Below are 17,862 nucleotides of genomic sequence, written 5' to 3' on the forward strand. Positions count from 1 at the left end.
GTGGTGGGGGAGGAGCGGCAGGGACTGAACCGGAAGGGGAGTCAACCAAGGCCTTGAGACACTGCCAAGAAGGGCCCTGGGGTGGAATCTGGGTGGGGGTGGGAAGCGGGTAGAGGGGCATCCAGAAGTGCTGTAAGTCCGCTCAAGGGTGTTCTGGTTTGCTTAATCTTTTACCCAGTACATGATCTTTTAAACTGTGAAAATATCTGATTCAGTGGATTCCGCAGGTGACTATCCCAATACCAACAAGCAACATTAAAAAATCAGACTGAAAACAGTAGGCATGTGTATAGAGGATGGTTCCCACCAGTGAACCCCACTGTTGGTCTTCAAGCGCAATGGGAAAGACAATCTGGAGTAAAGGAATGGAGAGAAATTCTACTTCAGAAATGAGGAAAAATTTGGTTTTACTAATATTTAACACACAGATGCGCCCTGGCACTCTTGCTGGTCTGTGTGTCAGTGGCTGTGGCGCCCTGGTGGAGGAGGGCCTCTTGACGCGGGGTGATAATGGGCCCTCGCCCGCTGGCTCACTTGACGCCTCTCAGGTGTGTTGGAGTTAACACACTTTGGGATATCGTGGCTGTAAGTAGACCGTTAAAGAGCCAAAGCTTTATGATACTTTGCAGTGATTTGGTGAGTGTCTATCATGAGCACTTAGAACTTAAAAAGGAAATATACATTTTCTTTCATGAGAAGTTTCAAACCTGGAAATCTTTTTCTTTTTTCTCTAGTGACAAATAAGTGCAGCAGACTGTCAGTTACTTTACTGGTTTTAAGCCAATGCACTCAAATCTATCCCTTCAAGGAAAAGGTGAAAATGCGTGAGTTACAGCTTTTCAAAATAACCTGTGCTGAGAACAGAGCATTTATGAACACAGATGTCTGGGGATGTTTACACCAGCGTGTGACAGTATTGCCACAGATGTGGCAAGAGCACCATCCACGTGAACACTTGCACCTGTACAGCAAAAGCTTTGGGAACCAGAATGTCTACCCCACACCTGAGAGCCCCTGAACACTCACCAGCCCAGATTCATCAAGAGCTCTGGCACAATTGGCGGCTGGGATTGAAAAGCAAGTATCGGGCGCATAGCACAGTCTGCCTGCCTTCCTGAAGTTCACTGTGGAGTGCTAGAAAACCAGGAACTGACATACAGAGAACTCAGAACCAGACTTCAGATGCTGGGCTCAGGCCTCACCAAGAGTTCATAAATGGGATGTAGACTTGATCACCTGGCTCTCTTTTAAGAACAACATACATTTGTGCAATAGATTTTGCACTATTGAAAAAATTAATCATGTTCACTTTGCCTCTCATCCATTTAAAAGGTCTGTACTTGTACATGCTTCTATGTCCATGATATTCAGGACAGGAGCATATGGCTATCTTTTAGAATTTTATTCATTTGCCTATTTTTTGGCTCTGCCACTGCACAGCATGCGGGATCTCAGTTCCTTGACAAGGGATCAAACTCATGGAGTCTTAACCACTGGGTCACCGGGGAAGTGCCCACATGGCTATCTTTTCTAATAAACAAATAAAATACATGGTGGTGCATGCTCCAGTTCTCTTACATAGAGCAATGCCCTGGAAAGGAGCTTCTGGACAACTTATTCACACAACTGGCCCTTCTGTGGATAAGATGGGAACAAATCTGCAAGACGTGGTCATGGCCCCCTGGGCCCTGCAAGGCGAGGTTCAAGGCCATGCTTCAAGGGCAGGGTCACCTGGATGCCCAGGTGGAGACCCAGTTGGCGACCCTCACGCTCAGTGCCATGATCGGTGGTGGCAGGCTCCTCAGAATCACACAGCTCTGAGTTTGCACTGAAGCTCCCAGCAACAGGTGATGGGGTATATTTTTAAACCAAAGGTGTGGCCCAGAGGAGGCTACAAGGAGAGAGTTCCACAAAGTCTGCGCCATCGCCTACTCTCTTAACCCTGGCTGTAGCCTCGGTCTGCTTTGCCGTCCCACTAGCCTCCTCCCTCTCGAGGCATAGGAAACGAGGTAACGAGGCAATTGAGCGTCCCCAGAGAGAGGTAACCATGGATCTTCTGTAACAAACAAGGCAGCAAGCTCATTAGCTCCTGCAACGGTGCCTCTCTGCCCGTCGACTCCAGATCTCTCCAAATGTGGCTGACGACTCAGGGAGGCAGGGGGACAGGCATTGCCCAAGTCTCCCAGGACAGGGACGGACATAGCTTAACACTTTCCTGGGGGTAGGGCATAGGCCTTCTGTGATTTTTGTCAGCTTGGAGTATCATCCACTATTCCAGCCTCTGTTTTCTGAAATCCTTCTTATTATTTCCCAGTCTAGTCCTTGCCCCTTTGAGCAGCCACCACTGACAACCCTGACTGGTTTGCGGGTTCATCTTGGCTGCATGATGGAACTTTCTAGAGTGCTTTAAGATAGAAACTGATGCCTGAGGCCCACCCCTGGAGATTCTGGGCTGTGGTTTGGGACTGGGACTCTTTCCCGGGCGATTCTAATCTGCAGCCAGGGATGAGACCTTCTGTTCTTGTCAAAAGCCATCCCTCGACCTCTGCACACTTGCAGCAGCTTTTCTGGATGTCCTGTGTGGCACTTATCTCATTCTGTCTGAGGTCAGTTACTTGGGAATAAGTAATTTCTTTAGCTCTATGCCAAGGTCCCCAGTTGTGCACAGAGTCTTGCCCATCACTGTCCCCAGAGTTCTAGACTGCTCTGCTCCCCCCATACCCCCAAAAGCCTCAAGAGCAGAAGAGTCTACTGTTGTTTCAGGAAGCAGGGCTGGAGAAGAAACTGCCAATTAGGGAGTCTTACCTGGGCCTTCCCAGTTGAGACTAAGTCAAAACAGGTTCCCATGAGACTTCCTAGCATACACACTGTGGAAAGCTAGCGACTTAAAAGAAATAAAACAATGTGAACTCCCTCTCTTGTTCCAAAATGCTGTTTCATCAGAATGGTGATCGATAACATTAGAGAAGGGATGATGTCATCCTGTTTGTTGAACATAGTAAGCAATTGTTCAATTAAAACAAAACAACACCCTGAGAAGTTAAAAAGGGTGGAGTGATTCCCATGACATCAGTTTTTACCTGTTTTCCCTTTCTTTTACTTTTCCAACGACCTTAACATTCTAAAGGAAAATATCCTTAATCTTAAAAAAAAGCAGCATCAAAGTGTTTTGAATCAAATGATGCATCTGCTCAGGAGATAAAGAACCTAACTCTTCCACCTGCACCTCGTCTGCCTGAGTCTCCACACTGCTCCAGGGTCTCATCCACTCCTTCAACAAGCATTCCTGGAGTGTTTGACATGTGCCAAAGTGCTGGCTATGTGCTAGGAGCGCAAGCCCCAACAAGAGCCTTTCTGTGCCTTCAGGGAGCTCACAGCTCAGGAGGCAGAGGGGCAAGCAAACAGAAATAACCCTAGCAGGTAACTGTCTTTAATCAGGCAAAGTCCCAGGAAGTGGGGAGGGGCATTCATTCAAGGGACAAATATGCAACCGAAGCCTTCTTTTAGGAGAAGGCCCTTGCCCTCATGAAGCTTACAGTCTACTTCAGGAAAGAGAGGATACCTAGGTAAACACAAATTCATACCAAATACAGACTGACCATGGGCACCGAGGCTGTTGCAGGCCCTTCCACCTAGACCAGGAGGTTCTCTTCCTTCGGTTCCCCACACAACTCCCACCACTGACAGCGGACCACTGGACCCCCACCCTGAGGCTCATGAGAAGGAGGGTTTGAGAGCAGGGCGGATTCCGATACGAGAATGCATTCCCACCCACACTGGGAATCTCTGCACGGAGATGAGCCAGCAGCATCCTTGGCGGCCCTGCCTCCGCTCCCTGGCCAGGGATGCTGCACGGCTTTAGCAGCAAGTGCTCAAACTGTCTGCCGGGTGAAGGCCGGCGGCTCTTAAGGTGGGAAATGTCTGTCCACCCTCCTCGGCTCGGCACAATGGATTCCGCAGAGGTTCTAGTTCCGGGAAGGTTAAGTTTTTCCAAGGGGAGCGGCTTTGGGCAGCTGCCTGCGGGGATGGGGACACGCCCAGAGCTCTCGCCGAGGGGGCAGCCTGAGTCAGGGCGGCCTGGCATTGCGGGGAGATGCACCTGCTGGGCCGGCGCCGGAGACCGGCGGCAGGGCGAGGGCGCGGCGGGCTCGCGGGAGCGGCCGGGTGCAAGACCCGGGAGGGGGACAGCGGGCGGGGCGGAGGGCGTCCCGGGCGGGGAAGTGGCCCCCAAGCCAAGAACCCTGCGAGCCAGCGCGCGCGAGCTGCGGGTCCTGGCTGCACTCACCGGCCCTCAGCGCCCTGGCGACGGCGGCCGGCGCTGTTCTCTCGCGGGGTCCCCGCCCTCGGTTCCCGGCTCCGCTCTTGCTTCGCGGCGGCAATCGCTGCTGACAGCTGCTGGGCCGCCGCGGCGGGGAGGGGGAGCCTGCGACCAGCGTCGGGCTGAGGACCTGGCGGCTCGGGGTCCTGCAGGGGGCGCGCCGGCCGGCTCGCGCATGCGCAGCAGACCGCCCCTGCGGGTGTCGGACCCGCCCGGGGGAAGCCCCGCCCCGCCCCGCCCCGCCCCGCCCCGCCCCGCCCCGGCCGGCCCTGCCCGGCCCCACTCTGTTCGCGCCTGCGCAGTGCTCCGCGCGTCCGCGACACGGTCGGCAGGGGGCGCGCGACGCGGGAGCCTGGGAGCCGATTCTACCCTTGAGGAGAATCGCGTGGTCCACATGCATTTCCAGGCAGCTGAAGTAGTGGTTGCCCGACTTCTGGCTTTCCTGACCTTCCTCCATTTCTCCTCCATCACGGTCTTTCGTTGAGTTCTGGGCCTCTTCTCCCAACGGTAGAAGGGTGCTTTGCCACCATGGACCTGGCGAGGACACGGCTTAGGCAGACGAGGCCCTGGGGAAGATGGAGAGGGTGGAAATTTCTAGAAAACGGCCGTGGGGTGGGCAGGACAGCCCAGACTCCCCGGGTGTGGCGTCAGTGCCGGGGCGCAGTTCAGCGCGTAGCGAGGTCTCGAGGGTCACCTCAGGCAGGAGGGTCGAGAGTCAGAGCCAGGGTCACTTCAGGAGGGTAACAGGTCAGGCCGGAGTCCCCTGAAGCCGAGAGAGTCGTGAGGTCGGGTTAGGGGTCACCTTGAACGGGAGGGTCCCGAGGCCCGGCCGGGGTGACCTGGGGCGGTGGGACTCGAGGAGGGGACGGCGCGGGGCCAACAGTCGTCGGGGGCTGGCCACTCGGCTCCTGACTGCCCGGGTTGTGAGCGCGTTGATTCCGAGGATCCTCCCGCGGCCCGACGTCCGCCGGCCGCCTGGCTGCCCTTGGCCGGGCCTCGAGTGTCTCCTGGCGGAGGTCGGTGGTCCCGGACACTGCCTGCTGACCAGCTGGGCTCCTGCTCTGAGTGCGCCCCTGGGATGAGGACACGACCGTCTGAACCGTAAAGTAATGACCCGTGGCAGGAGCTTATTTCTGCCCCCAGATTCCTTATGGATTAGCGATGGAGCATCGCAGAGCCCCGCGTCTTTACTTCGGAACTTATTTCACTCCGAAGTGGTGTTATTTACTTGTTTGCTGTTCATCTGTCTCTCTCACCAGAAGGTGGGCTCCATTAGGGACGTTGCTTAGTTCACTGCGACATCCTAGGGTCCTGGCACAGAGGAGGCATTTGATAAATATTTGTGGAATGAAAAAGCCACCAAGACCTGGCTTCAGATCTTGCCCGGATCCCCTAACTAGTGCAGGCCTGGCACTTAAACTTCGTGAACCTCAGTTTCCTATTCCTTCAATTAAAATAATACCAAACTCAAAGATGTTTAGTATTTCAAAATGAAATGGGAAAAACCGTAAGTGCTGATTGCAATGCCCTGGAACCTACAAGCAGATTATAACTAGAGATTTAATCTAGACTGGTCTCTGTGATGAGGATTCAGAAAAAAAATAGAAGGCAGTTACTGAATAAGTGGATTATTAATGTCACAAACATCTTAAAAATTGTCTCTCCCATCTTTCCTTGTATACTGGGACCCTTCCCTCACAATGAAAGTATTGGGAAAAACTGTGAACCTGGATGACTGGTCCTTCTCTTCACCCTGCTTCTATTCCTTAATCTTTTTTTATTTCAAGAACCAATCCTTCCCATTTCTAAGTTGGTTACACCATGAGTTTTTTCAAACCTTTTCTAAACCTGATCACAGTTCTGCATAACCAAGTCCAGAAACAGAACTGGCTGACTCAGAATTTCCCTTTTATGGGTGGGGCTACTAGAAGAAGAAAAATGATCTTGCAGATAAGGCAGACAACTGCAAAGAGTTCTATATCTTTGTTCTTAATCATGTTAGGGTGCCTGCTATTGTAATTATTATCATTATCATGAACTGGGAGGGTGTTAAGGTCACTGGCAAAGGCATATTGTCACATGTAAAGATTCCAGGCTCTGGACTCCCAGTTAGCAAGCAGCTGCCAACAGTGAACTGGACTCTTGACTCACTTCAACTATTACTGAGGGCTTCCCAGGTGGCGCTAGTGGTAAAGAGTCCATCTGCTAATGTGGGAGACCCAGCAGACCGGGACTCAATTCCTGGGTTGGGAAGATCCCCGAGAGGAGGAAATATTGGCAACCCACTCCAGTATTCTTGCCTGGAAAATTCCAAACACAGTGAAGCCTGGAGGGCTACAGCCCACGGGGTCACAGAGTTGGACACAACTGAACATGCATATGTGTGCACACACAAACACACACACACACGCATCCCCCAATCACTGAAAAATCCACCAACCTTCTGCTGAAGGCCCACTACTGAAAAAGCAAGGCAAACGTAAATGCTCCATCTAGGCTTCTTCCATTGGGAGATCCATATAATGGTCATAATTTTTTTCAAAGTACACTATAGAGCTGAGACCAGAACCCAGGTATTCAGGTTCTTGAGCTCTTTAATACACTCTGGTATGTGAGTTAGTCGCATTCATATACCATGGATATATTCCTAAAAATTATATAATACACTTCTTTGGGTTCGCGTGGCTCAGACATTTCTCAAGATTGATGGAAAATCCTAGAATGAATAGTGGCACTCATAATCAAATCTTGTGGCTTTACAAGAGGCAGTAAGCCTAGTCATCATAATAGTTGGCTGACATATGGAGGGGCTTCCCAGGTGGCTCAGTGGAAAATAATTTGCCTGCCAGTGTAGGAGACACAGAGATGCGAATTTGATCCCTGAGTTGGGAAGATCCCCTGGAGGAAGAAATGGCAACCCACTCCAGTATTCTCACCTGGAAAATCCCATGGACAGAAGAGCCTGGCAGGCTATAGTTCATAGAGTTGCAAAGAGTAGGACAGGACTGAGTGAGCATGCATGCAGGACATATGTATATATACAAATGTATATATACTATATACATTTTTAAAGTGAAACCAATATTGTAGCTCTATTTCTTTTGAGGGGCACAAATAGTATCTATATATCTACATATGCTTACATATGTGTCTTTTTATACAGTAGTTCAGTTCAATTCAGTTCAGTCGCTCAGTTGTGTCTGACTCTTTGCGACCCTGTGAACTGCAGCACGCCAGGCCTCCCTGTCCATCACCAACTTCCAGAGTCCACCTAAACCCATGTCCATTGAGTCGGTGATGCCATCCAACTATCTCATCCTCTGTTGTCCCCTTCTCCTCCTGCCCTCAATCTTTCCCAGCATCAGGGTCTTTTCAAATGAGTCACTCTTCGCATCAGGTGGCCAAAGTATTGGAGTTTCAGCTTCAGAATCAGTCCTTCCAACGAACACCCAGGACTGATCTCCTTTAGGATGGACTGGTTGGATCTCCTTGCAGTCCAAGGGACTCTCAAGAGTGTTCTCCAACACCACAGTTCAAAAGCATCAGTTCTTCTGCGCTCAGCTTTCTTCACAGTCCAACTCTCACATCCATACATGACCACTGGAAAAACCATAGCCTTGACTAGACGGACCTTTGTTGGCAAAGTAACATCTCTGCTTTTTAATATGCTGTCTAGGTTGGTCATAACGTTCCTTCCAAGGAGTAAGCATCTTTTAATTTCATGGCTGCAATCACCATCTGTAGTGATTTTAGAGCCCAGAAATATAAAGTCAGCCACTGTTTCCACTGTATCCCCATCTATTTGTCATGAAGTAATGGGACCAGATGCCATGATCTTAGTTTTCTGAATGTTGAGCTTTAAGCCAACTTTTTCACTCTCCTCTTTCACTTTCAAGAGACTCTTTAGTTCTTCTCTTTCTGCTATAAGGGTGGTGTCATCTGCATATCTGAGGTTATTGATATTTCTCCCGACAATCTTGATTCCAGCTTGTGCTTCCTCCAGCCCAGCATTTCTCATGATGAACTCTGCATATAAGTTAAATAAGCAGGGTGACAATATACAGCCTTGACATACTCCTTTACCTATTTGGAACCAGTCTGTTATTCCATGTCCAGTTCTGACTGTTGCTTCCTGACCTGCATACAGGTTTCTCAGGAGCAGGTCAGGTGGTCTGGTATTACCATCTTTTGAAGAATTTTCCAGTTTGTTGTGATCCACACAGTCAAAGGCTTTGGCATAGTCAATAAAGCAGAAATAGATGTTTTCCTGGAACTCTCTTGCTTTTTTGATGATCCAGTGGATGTTGGCAATTTGATTTCTGGTTCCTCTGCCTTTTCTAAAACCAGCTTGTACATCTGGAAGTTCAAGGTTCACGTATTGCTGAAGCCTGGCTTGGAGAATTTTGAACATTACTTTAATATCGTATACAGTAGTTACTGATATTCAGTGTAGAATTTTAGAATAGGGCTACCCCAGCTGTTTCCAGAGGACTATGTTATAATTGTGGGATGCCTTCTAGACCAAGGGCTGTACACATACTCCTTCATTCAGTGATTGAGAGGCATTGATTTGTAGTGGTTAAAACTGGTTATGGGCTCTGGCCACATAGTGTTGAACTGAAGCCCAGATCTTAATGTCTTAACTGTTCTCTGCCTTGAGTTCCATGTATAAAATATAGTACCCACTTCATAGGATTGTTATGAGTATTTGATGTATCAAAACATATAAAATACTTTAAAAAATGCTTTACAGCTCAGTTTCCAATTTTGGGGAGATTATGAGCAAAGCCTTTTATAATCATTTGTGACAGGTTCTTGTGTAAAAAGAAAATTTTTACATTTGAAAATAAAATTTTTCATTTTGGGGGGTAAAAAGAATGGGATTGTTGGATTGCATGGAAGTGTATGTTTAGCTTTATAAAAAACCACCAAAGTATTTTCCCAAGTAACTCTACCAATTTGCAATGACACTGGCTCTGTATAAGAGTTCAGTTGTTCTGTGACTTTGCCAGCACTTGAAATTTTTTAGCCATTTTAGTAGCTGTGTAGTAGTATTTTATTATGGTTTAAATTTGCATTTCCGTCATGACTGATGATGCTGGCGTCTTTTCATGGGCTTGTTTGCCACCCATGCATGCATGCATGCTAAGTCACTTTAGTCGTGTCCGACTCTCTGCCACCCTATGGACAGCAGCCCACCAGGCTCCTCTGACCATGGGATTCTCTAGGCAAGAATACCGGAGTGGGTTGCGATTTCCTTCTCTATTGTTTGCCATATATATATCTTTTCTGGGGTGAAGCATCTTCAGTGTTTTTGCCCATTTAAAAAAATTGGGTTGTTTGTTTTCTTATTATTGAGTTTTGAGAGTTTTATGTATTCCAGATACAGCTCCTTTGTCAGGTAATCGATTTACACACATTCTCTCCCCAGTCTGTGATTTGTCTTTTTATTCTGTTTACAGTCTTTTGCAGAGAAAAAGTTTTTAATTTTGGTGAAGTCCAGTTTACTAGTTTTTCTTTTATGATTTTGGTGTCATAGCTAAGACTGTTTTCCTTAATCCAAGTTCACAAAGATGTTCTGTTTTTTTCTATTAGGTTTTGAGTTTAGGTTTGTGTTCTATTTGAAATTAATTTCATTTAATGGATTGAAGTAGAGATCAAAATGAGTTTATTTTTTCCTGTATGGATTCCACTTGCTGCACCACTTGTTAAAAAGATTACTCTTTTTTCTTTGAATTGGTCCTTTGTAAAAAAATTGGCCTTATTTGTGTAGGTCTATTTCTGAACTCTTTCCTGTTCCATTGATCTGTGTATATATGATCTTTTAGCCCAGAAGTTGGAAAATTTTTCTGTAAAGGGTGGGATAGCAAATTTTTTTGACGTCTCATGCCAAGAGGCAGAGTTGAGAATATCACATAGCTACTTGTTACATGAGACAAAGCAAATTTCCTTAAAGTTTTTATTAGTGGGATTCAATATAATAATTGAATGTGGTTTTTTCAAAACATATATCTACTAGTGAGAAGAATGGAATTCTTTTTTATGGGATAACATGCTGTATAGCTGTGTTCAAAGATAGTGTCCCCTACAATCAAAATTGACTGTAAATGTTAATCTGTAATGAGGTTTGCATATTTCATCATGAACGTATGATTTTGAGTGCATTCATGACTTTGAAAGGCATTGATAAAATTCTATTAAATTCTTTCCTTTTAGCTTGTTCTTACATTCCAGATTAATCACATTCAGTAGAAAGTTAGGTGCAAGCTCCTCTATCGCACAGTTAAATGGATTTTGAAATATGAAGATTTCCATTGCATTTTTGTTAAGGTCTGAAAAATGCTTCTGAAATGTAGTTTGACCTTGGAAAATCTACCTGCTGCAAATTTGTCTGGGGATGGAGACTGCACTTACTGTGTTCCGACAGCGTTGGAAGTGCTTAGAGCACCTTGTCGTTACTTGTGACAACCAAACATCATTGGTTGTTATCAAAATGGCTGTCCCGTAGTGTGAGTTTCACATGAAAGTACTGTGAAAGCTAGTCTTCAAAAGCTGTTTAGTGTTCAGTAATAGTAGTTGAGGGCAGCTTTTCTAACCATTAAAAGGTGTCAAAGCCATTCTTAGTTTACAGGCTGTAGAAAAATGGGTAGTGGGCTAGATTTGGTCCACGGGCCATAGTTTGACTGCTTGTGCTTCACCTAATACCCTATTGCCTTTTTAAAAAATAACTTTGTTTATTTATTCATCCATTTACTTATTTGTTTTTGGCTGTGCTGGGTCTTCGTTGCTGAGTGAGGGCTTTCTCCAGCTGCTCAGAGCGAGGACTGCTCTCCAGTTGCGGTGCGTGGGGTTCTCATTGCGGTGGCTTCTCGTTGTGGAGCACAGGCTCTAGAGTGTGCAGGCTCAGTAGTCGTGGCACACAGGCTTAGTTGCCCACGGCACGTGGACTCTTCCTCAACCAGGAATGGAATCCACGTCCCCTGCATTGGCAGGTAGATTCTCAACCACTGGACCACTAGGGAAGTCCCGGTCATTCTAATAGGTCTGTAGTGCTATCTCATTGCTTTTATTTGCAGTTCCCTGTGATTAATAATGTGGAGCCTCTTTTCATGTACTTATTTGTTATCTCACTAGTTCATTAATTTTTTTTCTCATTTTTAAGTCTGGTTTTTCATCTTCTTACTGTTTAGTTATGTGAGTTCTTTGTATATTTTGGATAACAGTCCTTTATCACATATTTTTTTTGTAAATGTTTTCTGCCAGCCTTTGGCCTGTAGCCTCTCATTTTCTTGGTCTATATAGTATTTTGTGGTTTAGGAGAAAGTTTTTTATTTTCAAAGGTTTGTGGGGCTTTTTGTTTATTTTTCCTGTTTTTAGTGTTTTTATCGTATTAATATTTATTTTCAATGCATTCTGATCTAGGAATATGCTCAGTATTATTCAGCATTTTAGAATTTTGACTTTTTTATGGTTACACAACTGTGTTTTCATAAACAGTCTGTGGAGGTGTATGAACTCTTTTGACTCACTTATGTTGACCCTGTTTTCATATGGTGGACATTTTGATCCCAAGGATGATTTGTGTATACACTTTTAAGGTAGAATTATACCAACAATGATGAATTTTCATCTTGAACGTATTTTCAACAAGAACTCCGCTAAACTAATTTCAGGGAACCACATCAATATCTCAGTCCTTTCAGAGTCAGGGGCTATGACTTCTAAAAGTAAACCGAGAACCTGGGAGACCTTATCTGTGGAAAGAGACAGAACTCCATGGCTGCCATCCAGACTCCAGCCCTGTGGTTGGGCAGAGTATCTGGTTTTAATTCCTGGCTTAGGGAGCCAACATAATGTAAATCGACTGGCAAACACTATTTTGCTGGACTTTAATTTTTGGAAGTGGGGCAAATGTTTAATAAATAAAATTCTGTAATTTCTCAAACCCTAAGGTAATCTCTAGGTGCTTCTCAAAATCACACCAATAGGTTCTGTGACTGCTCAGAAAGGAAATTGCCTCCTATTCCCTACTTGTGAAGGGCCATGAAGGATCACAGATTCAACCAGTTTTCCCCCTTTCAATATCTGTTGGGTGACTTGGGTGATCATATTCTCATCTTTTAGCACAAATTGCTATACCCTGGGGAGTCATATGTACACTGGGACCAGAGGAATGCTCATTGCCAGACAGCCTAAGCTTGATCCTGGATGCAGAAACTGCACAAAACCTAGCAGACCTTCTTTTTGGAGAGGGAGCGAGTGTGTTTTATGTTGTATGTAGATGGTTTTTTATATCCGGCAGAGAAGTTTAGAAATTTTGTATGCAGGATGAATTTCTGTTTTCTGGAGAGCAAAGGAGGTATTCTTTGCCCCCCCCCCATTTCTGCTGGTAACAGAAACCTTTATCTGTGTATAAGTGGGTGTGTGTGTGGGGGTAACTGTTCCATATGGTTCAGGAGATGCTGACCTCTTCTCTGCCACTTTTCTCTACCCTCCTTCCATCTGCTGCCCTTCTGGGACTCATGCTAACCCATTAAGAGTCCTCTTGAAAACCACAAGGATAGAGACACTCTTCTCTCTGGGGTTTTGATATAAGCCTAGAGCTCCTGGGGGCCATCTCCCCACAGCCCCATGTATTTAGAGCTCACCTGACAAGAAGACACGAGGAAAGTAGAATGGAGAGAGAAAAAAAGTCTGGTTATGTTATTTGACTGTTTGGATTCAGCTGTGTTCTCTGGCTTATTCCACTTTGGACTTCCAGTTATGTGAGTAGTGAATTCTTTTTGGGGGGAATGCTTAAGTTAGGTTGAGTTAGACTTCTGATATTTATAAATGAAAAACACAAAGAAAGAAGTGGACGATATTGAGATATTTTTCAGAGACAGAATCATTAGGACTTACTGATGGACTTGATATGAGAGGTGAAGGAAAGAGATTAACCTTCAAACCTAGATTTTGGCTTAAGCATCTGGTATAAACTTACCGTTTACTGACCTGGGTAGTAGACAAGGCAGAGAGAATAAAATCAAGAGTACCTTTGTGGACACTTCAAGTTTGAGATGCCCTTTAGATTCACTGCCCAGTAAAAGTACTTTTCTTGTGAAAGTTGACCCATTTCTGAGTTATTTGGAATTATTTGAGCACTGACTGTGTTTCATCCTGTTTTTTCCCCAGGGTATTTATGGATCCATTGATGTTTGCATGCTTAAAAATATCTGCCTATTAACTCAGCTGATTATAAGGTCTTAGAATTGTGCTCTTTGCCTCCATCCTCTAAGGAGACTCCTACACTGTTTGCTGACAGTCTCTGGGGAGAGGACTGAGAGAGGCTGGACTGATTTTCTCCCTCTGGTCAGTGACGTGAGTTGGTATTTTTTGTTTTTTTTTTTTGCCTGAATGCTTGTAGGAATCTTTATCCATGACTTTCAGTGATTCACCAGGATGGTCTCTATCTTTATAGTTCTATTTAGGTTTTTACTGGAACATGAAGATCTTTAAAAAAAAATTTTTTTTTTTTCAGATTCAGCTCTTCCGTCATTTAAAGCATGTTTTCTCCTAATACAAAAGTGTATTTATATATCTCTATATATTTCTGTTTTTTTTTGAAAATACAATCTTTTTTATATTCTTTTCCATTATGGTTTATCACAGGATATGGAATATACTTCCTTATGCTATACATTAGGACCTTGCTGTTTATTCATTCTAAATATGATTGTTTGCTTCTACCAACCACAAACTCCCAGTCCATGCTTTTCCCTCTCCCCTCTTTCTTGGCAGCAAGTCTGTTCTCTATGTCTATGAGTCTGTTTCTGTTTTGTTATATTTTCTGTTCTAATTATGCCATGGGCTATGGATTGAATTGTGTTCCCCTAAAATTCATGTGTTGAAGCACTCATCCCCAATGTGACTCACCTGGAGACAGAGTCTTCAGGTAATGGAGGTTAAATGAGGCTCTAAGAGTAGCACCCCACTCTGACAGACTGGTCCTGTGAGAAGAGGGAAGGAGAGGGAGGTCTCTCCATCATGTGACGGTGCGGCGAGAAGGTGGCCACCTGTGAGCCGAGAGGTAAGCCCTCACTGGGGGTGCCGGACTGTGCTGGCACCCTGATCTCAGACCGCTAGCCCCCAGAACTGTATGAAAATAAATTTCCGTTGTTCAAGCCACGGAGTCTGTGCTGTTTGTTACGGCACCCAAGAACATCAGCACGTGATTCTGTGCTCAGGGACATTGATTATCTGCATCTTTCTTATCTTCTTCTCTTTTATGTCTATAATCTTCTCTCTGTTTCTTTTGTCTCTATTCTTTTTCTCATATATTTTCTCACATTTATGATAAATAAGAAAATATATTTTCTCATATGTATCTTGTAGATCCCAGATTTCTGCTAGTACATAGAGCTGTCCCCCACCCTTTTAATGATTGCATATCATTTCATTGTTTAGATAAACACCAGTTTATATAACTGCTTGTATCCCCTACTGATGGGCTGTTTAAAGTTCTTTGCTGTTATGAACACTGCTGCAGAGAATAACCATACGTCATTTCACGTTTGTGCAGTTGTGTCTGTAGAATAGATTCCTAGAAGTGGGATTGGTGGGTCAAAGGACTAGCAATGTGTTCTTGTAGAACTTCTGAATAGTTGTTGTGTTGCTTATTTTCAGCCCTTTTTTCTTTGTCTCAGCCATCTGTTTTCCCAAATACAGCATAAATGGAGTTTCCTTAATCCTGTCCCTGCTTTTCTGGGACGTGTTTGAATCCTAGAGTCCTCATAATTGGGCATGAGGCTGATAATTCAGTTTGTGTTCTGTTGTGATGCTGTGAGCTGCGGAAGTGACTGAGGCCTTCATCCTGACTCCACTGAGGCCTGGCTTCTCTCTGCTCAGGCCTGCTTCCTTTATGCCCCAAAGCGCTGATTTTGAGAGTGCTTTTCAATAAACTTCTTGTGCAGAGATCACCATTGCAGTGTCAGCTGTGCGGTTTTAAAATGCACTTCCCTGATGACCAGATAGGTTGAGCACTTTTCCATGCTTACGGGCCATTTGGTATCTCATTTGGAAATCATTTGTTCAGATTTCTTGCCTGTTTTTCTGTTGGGATGTCTGTCTTTTTCTTAGTGGCTTGTAGGAACTCTTTAAATATTCTGTATACCCATCATTTGGAAAAGATTTAAGGCGGGAAGAGGAGGGGACAACAGAGGATGAGATGGTTGGATGGCATCACCAACTCAGTGGACATGAGTTTGAGCAAACTCTGGGAGATGGTGAAGGACAGGGAAGCCTGGCGTGCTGCAGAGTCGGACACGACTGAGTGGCTGAACAACAACAACAAATGTATTCTAGGTAACGCCTTTTGTAGAATAGAAATTCTTAATTTTGATATAATTCCATTTATCATTTTTCTTTGTATTTAGTGGTTTGGAGTCATATTTAAGAAATACTTGCCTACTGTAGGATCATGACTATGTTCTGCTTTCCCCCTAAAAGCTTCATTGTTGTATCTTTCACATTTTGATCTGTATTTCATCTGAAGTTGCTATTTTGTATATGGTGGAGGCCCAGTTGACTCTGAGCAGTTTTTTGAACCCTGTGTCCTGTAGTGTCAGCTTTGTTATAAACAAGTGCCTGTATACCTGTGAGGTCTTTCTAGACTTGTGTTCTATTTCATTGGTAGCTTGTTTACCCTTAAGTGCATCTCTGTTGATTCTCACTTTTTACTTGTGCTATAATGTTTTCCTTTGCACATATTATTTTTCTTCACTAGGTTTTTTTTTTTCTCCACTGGGTTCCATGAAGATGAGCTCCATTACTGATCAGTCTTTTTATGGTATCATTTTGCCCAGAGACAGTGCCTTCAATACATAATTGCTGGTTGTTGTACATTCCCCTCCTGTGTGCTCAGTTCCTCAGTCATGTCCAACTCTTTGTGACCCTTTTGGACTGTGGCCCACCAGGCTTCTGTGTCCATGGGGTTTCTTAGGCAGGAATACTAGAGGGGGTAGCCATTCCTCCTCCAGGGGATCTTCCCGATCCAGGGTTCCAGCCTGCATCTCCTGGGACTCTTGCATTGCAGGCAGATTCTTTACCACTGAGACATCAGGGAAGAAGCCCTGTTGTATATTACAAGCATCTAAATAAATGCTCTTTTATTTTTATAAAATTTTGGCCATTTCTGGCAGCATGCGAAACTTACCAGGCAAGGAATTGAACCTGTGCTCCCTGTATTAGGAGCTTGGAGTCTTTTCCACTGGACCATCAGGGAAGTCCAGATGTTCTTTTAAAAGAAATAGTCTACCTGTATTATCACAAATTTTAAGATATGAAAGCCTTTATCTGCTCTTACTATTTTGCTCTCCCATTCCATTGAACTGGAACTGTGATCAGAGAAAACCATGTATTCTTATTGTCTCTGGCTGTTATTTTTTGTGTTGGGCCAGGAATGAACCAAAATATTTCCTTTTTTCAGTGGTGAGGGTTTAGGTTGACAAATTCTTATGGAAATTTTTAAAGAATTAAATGCAGAATGTTTGGTAGATGGATATTGTTCCCAGCTCTTCACTCTTTCCTTGTATGAGATTTCACATGGATGCCCTTCACCATGTGATGCTGCAGTGCCCTCACCAGAGTAGTTACTTCCCCTGTTGTGCTGACACTGGGCTTGGGGTGGAGTTTGCTTTGACTGGTAGGATGCTTAGCAAGTGTTGCATGAGCATAGGGTTTCCATGTACCTATGTGGTTTGTCTTGGCTTCTTGCCACTAGAACAACATGCTCCAGTGGGCGACTGGTTGAGGAGACACAGAACAGGCCGGTATTAGTTCAGGCTGCCGTAACAAAATACCACAGACGGGGGCACTTAAAGAACAGAAATTTATTTTCTCACAGTTCTGAAGGATGGGAGTCTGAGATCAAGGTGTCAGCAGGTTTAGTTTCTTCTGAGACCTTTCTCTTCGACTTGCATACGGCTGTCTTCTGTCTGTGTCCTCGTGTGGTCTTCCCTCTGTGCTCTGCATCCCTGACGCCTCTTTGTGTATCCAGACTTCGTCCTGTTCAAGAACACTAGTCAGATTGGATTAGGGCCCACCCTAACAACCTCGTTGTGATTGACTCACCTCTTTAAAGGGCCACACTCCCAATGCAGTCACATTCTGGGGTACTGTGGTTAGGACTTCAATATATGAATTTGAGGGGACACCATACAGCCCATGACAGACCTGTAGACAGGTCCAGCCAGTCCCAAGAGGCCAGGACAGCCACAAATCTCCAGCAGACCCATAAGCAGGAAGTAAATGATACCTGTTGCTCTTGGTCACTGAGTTCTGATGTGGAGTTTGTCATGTAAGGTTATGGTAGCAGTAGATGACTAAGTAAATGCATCACTTCATTCACTATTATTTTTCATCAAGGGGAGATTCACATAGCACATAATTAGCCATTTTAAATGGTACAATTCAGTGATATTTCATGTACTAGTCATAGTGCTGTTGTTTTAATTTCTTTTTATTTTTTTGGCCATGTGGTGAGGCAGTGTAAGATCTTAGTTCTC

General features: G+C 44.9%; 2 protein-coding genes across 9 annotated transcripts in view; one reads left to right on the plus strand and one right to left on the minus strand.

Moving 5' to 3' along the window:
- ABCA3 (ATP binding cassette subfamily A member 3) overlaps positions 1 to 4,494 on the minus strand; it is a 40,376-nt gene extending 35,882 nt beyond the window's left edge. For 4 of the 5 annotated variants that reach the window (XM_070460858.1, XM_070460857.1, XM_070460855.1 and 1 more), the window contains exon 1: positions 4,286 to 4,493. The gene's annotated coding sequence lies outside the window, so the exon portion shown is untranslated. Of the gene's footprint in view, positions 1 to 4,285 lie in introns of all 5 variants that reach the window. The other variant, XM_070460859.1, reaches the window with a different exon arrangement.
- A 157-nt stretch (positions 4,495 to 4,651) lies between these two features.
- LOC110123192 (ATP-binding cassette sub-family A member 17-like) overlaps positions 4,652 to 17,862 on the plus strand; it is a 99,956-nt gene continuing 86,745 nt past the window's right edge. For 3 of the 4 annotated variants that reach the window (XM_070460249.1, XM_070460252.1, XM_070460251.1), the window contains exon 1: positions 5,297 to 5,424. The gene's annotated coding sequence lies outside the window, so the exon portion shown is untranslated. Of the gene's footprint in view, positions 4,826 to 5,296; positions 5,425 to 17,862 lie in introns of those variants that run through there. The other variant, XM_070460250.1, reaches the window with a different exon arrangement.

The sequence above is a fragment of the Odocoileus virginianus genome, chromosome 33, assembly GCF_023699985.2.
Source record: "Odocoileus virginianus isolate 20LAN1187 ecotype Illinois chromosome 33, Ovbor_1.2, whole genome shotgun sequence".
Taxonomy (NCBI): Eukaryota; Metazoa; Chordata; class Mammalia; order Artiodactyla; family Cervidae; genus Odocoileus; species Odocoileus virginianus.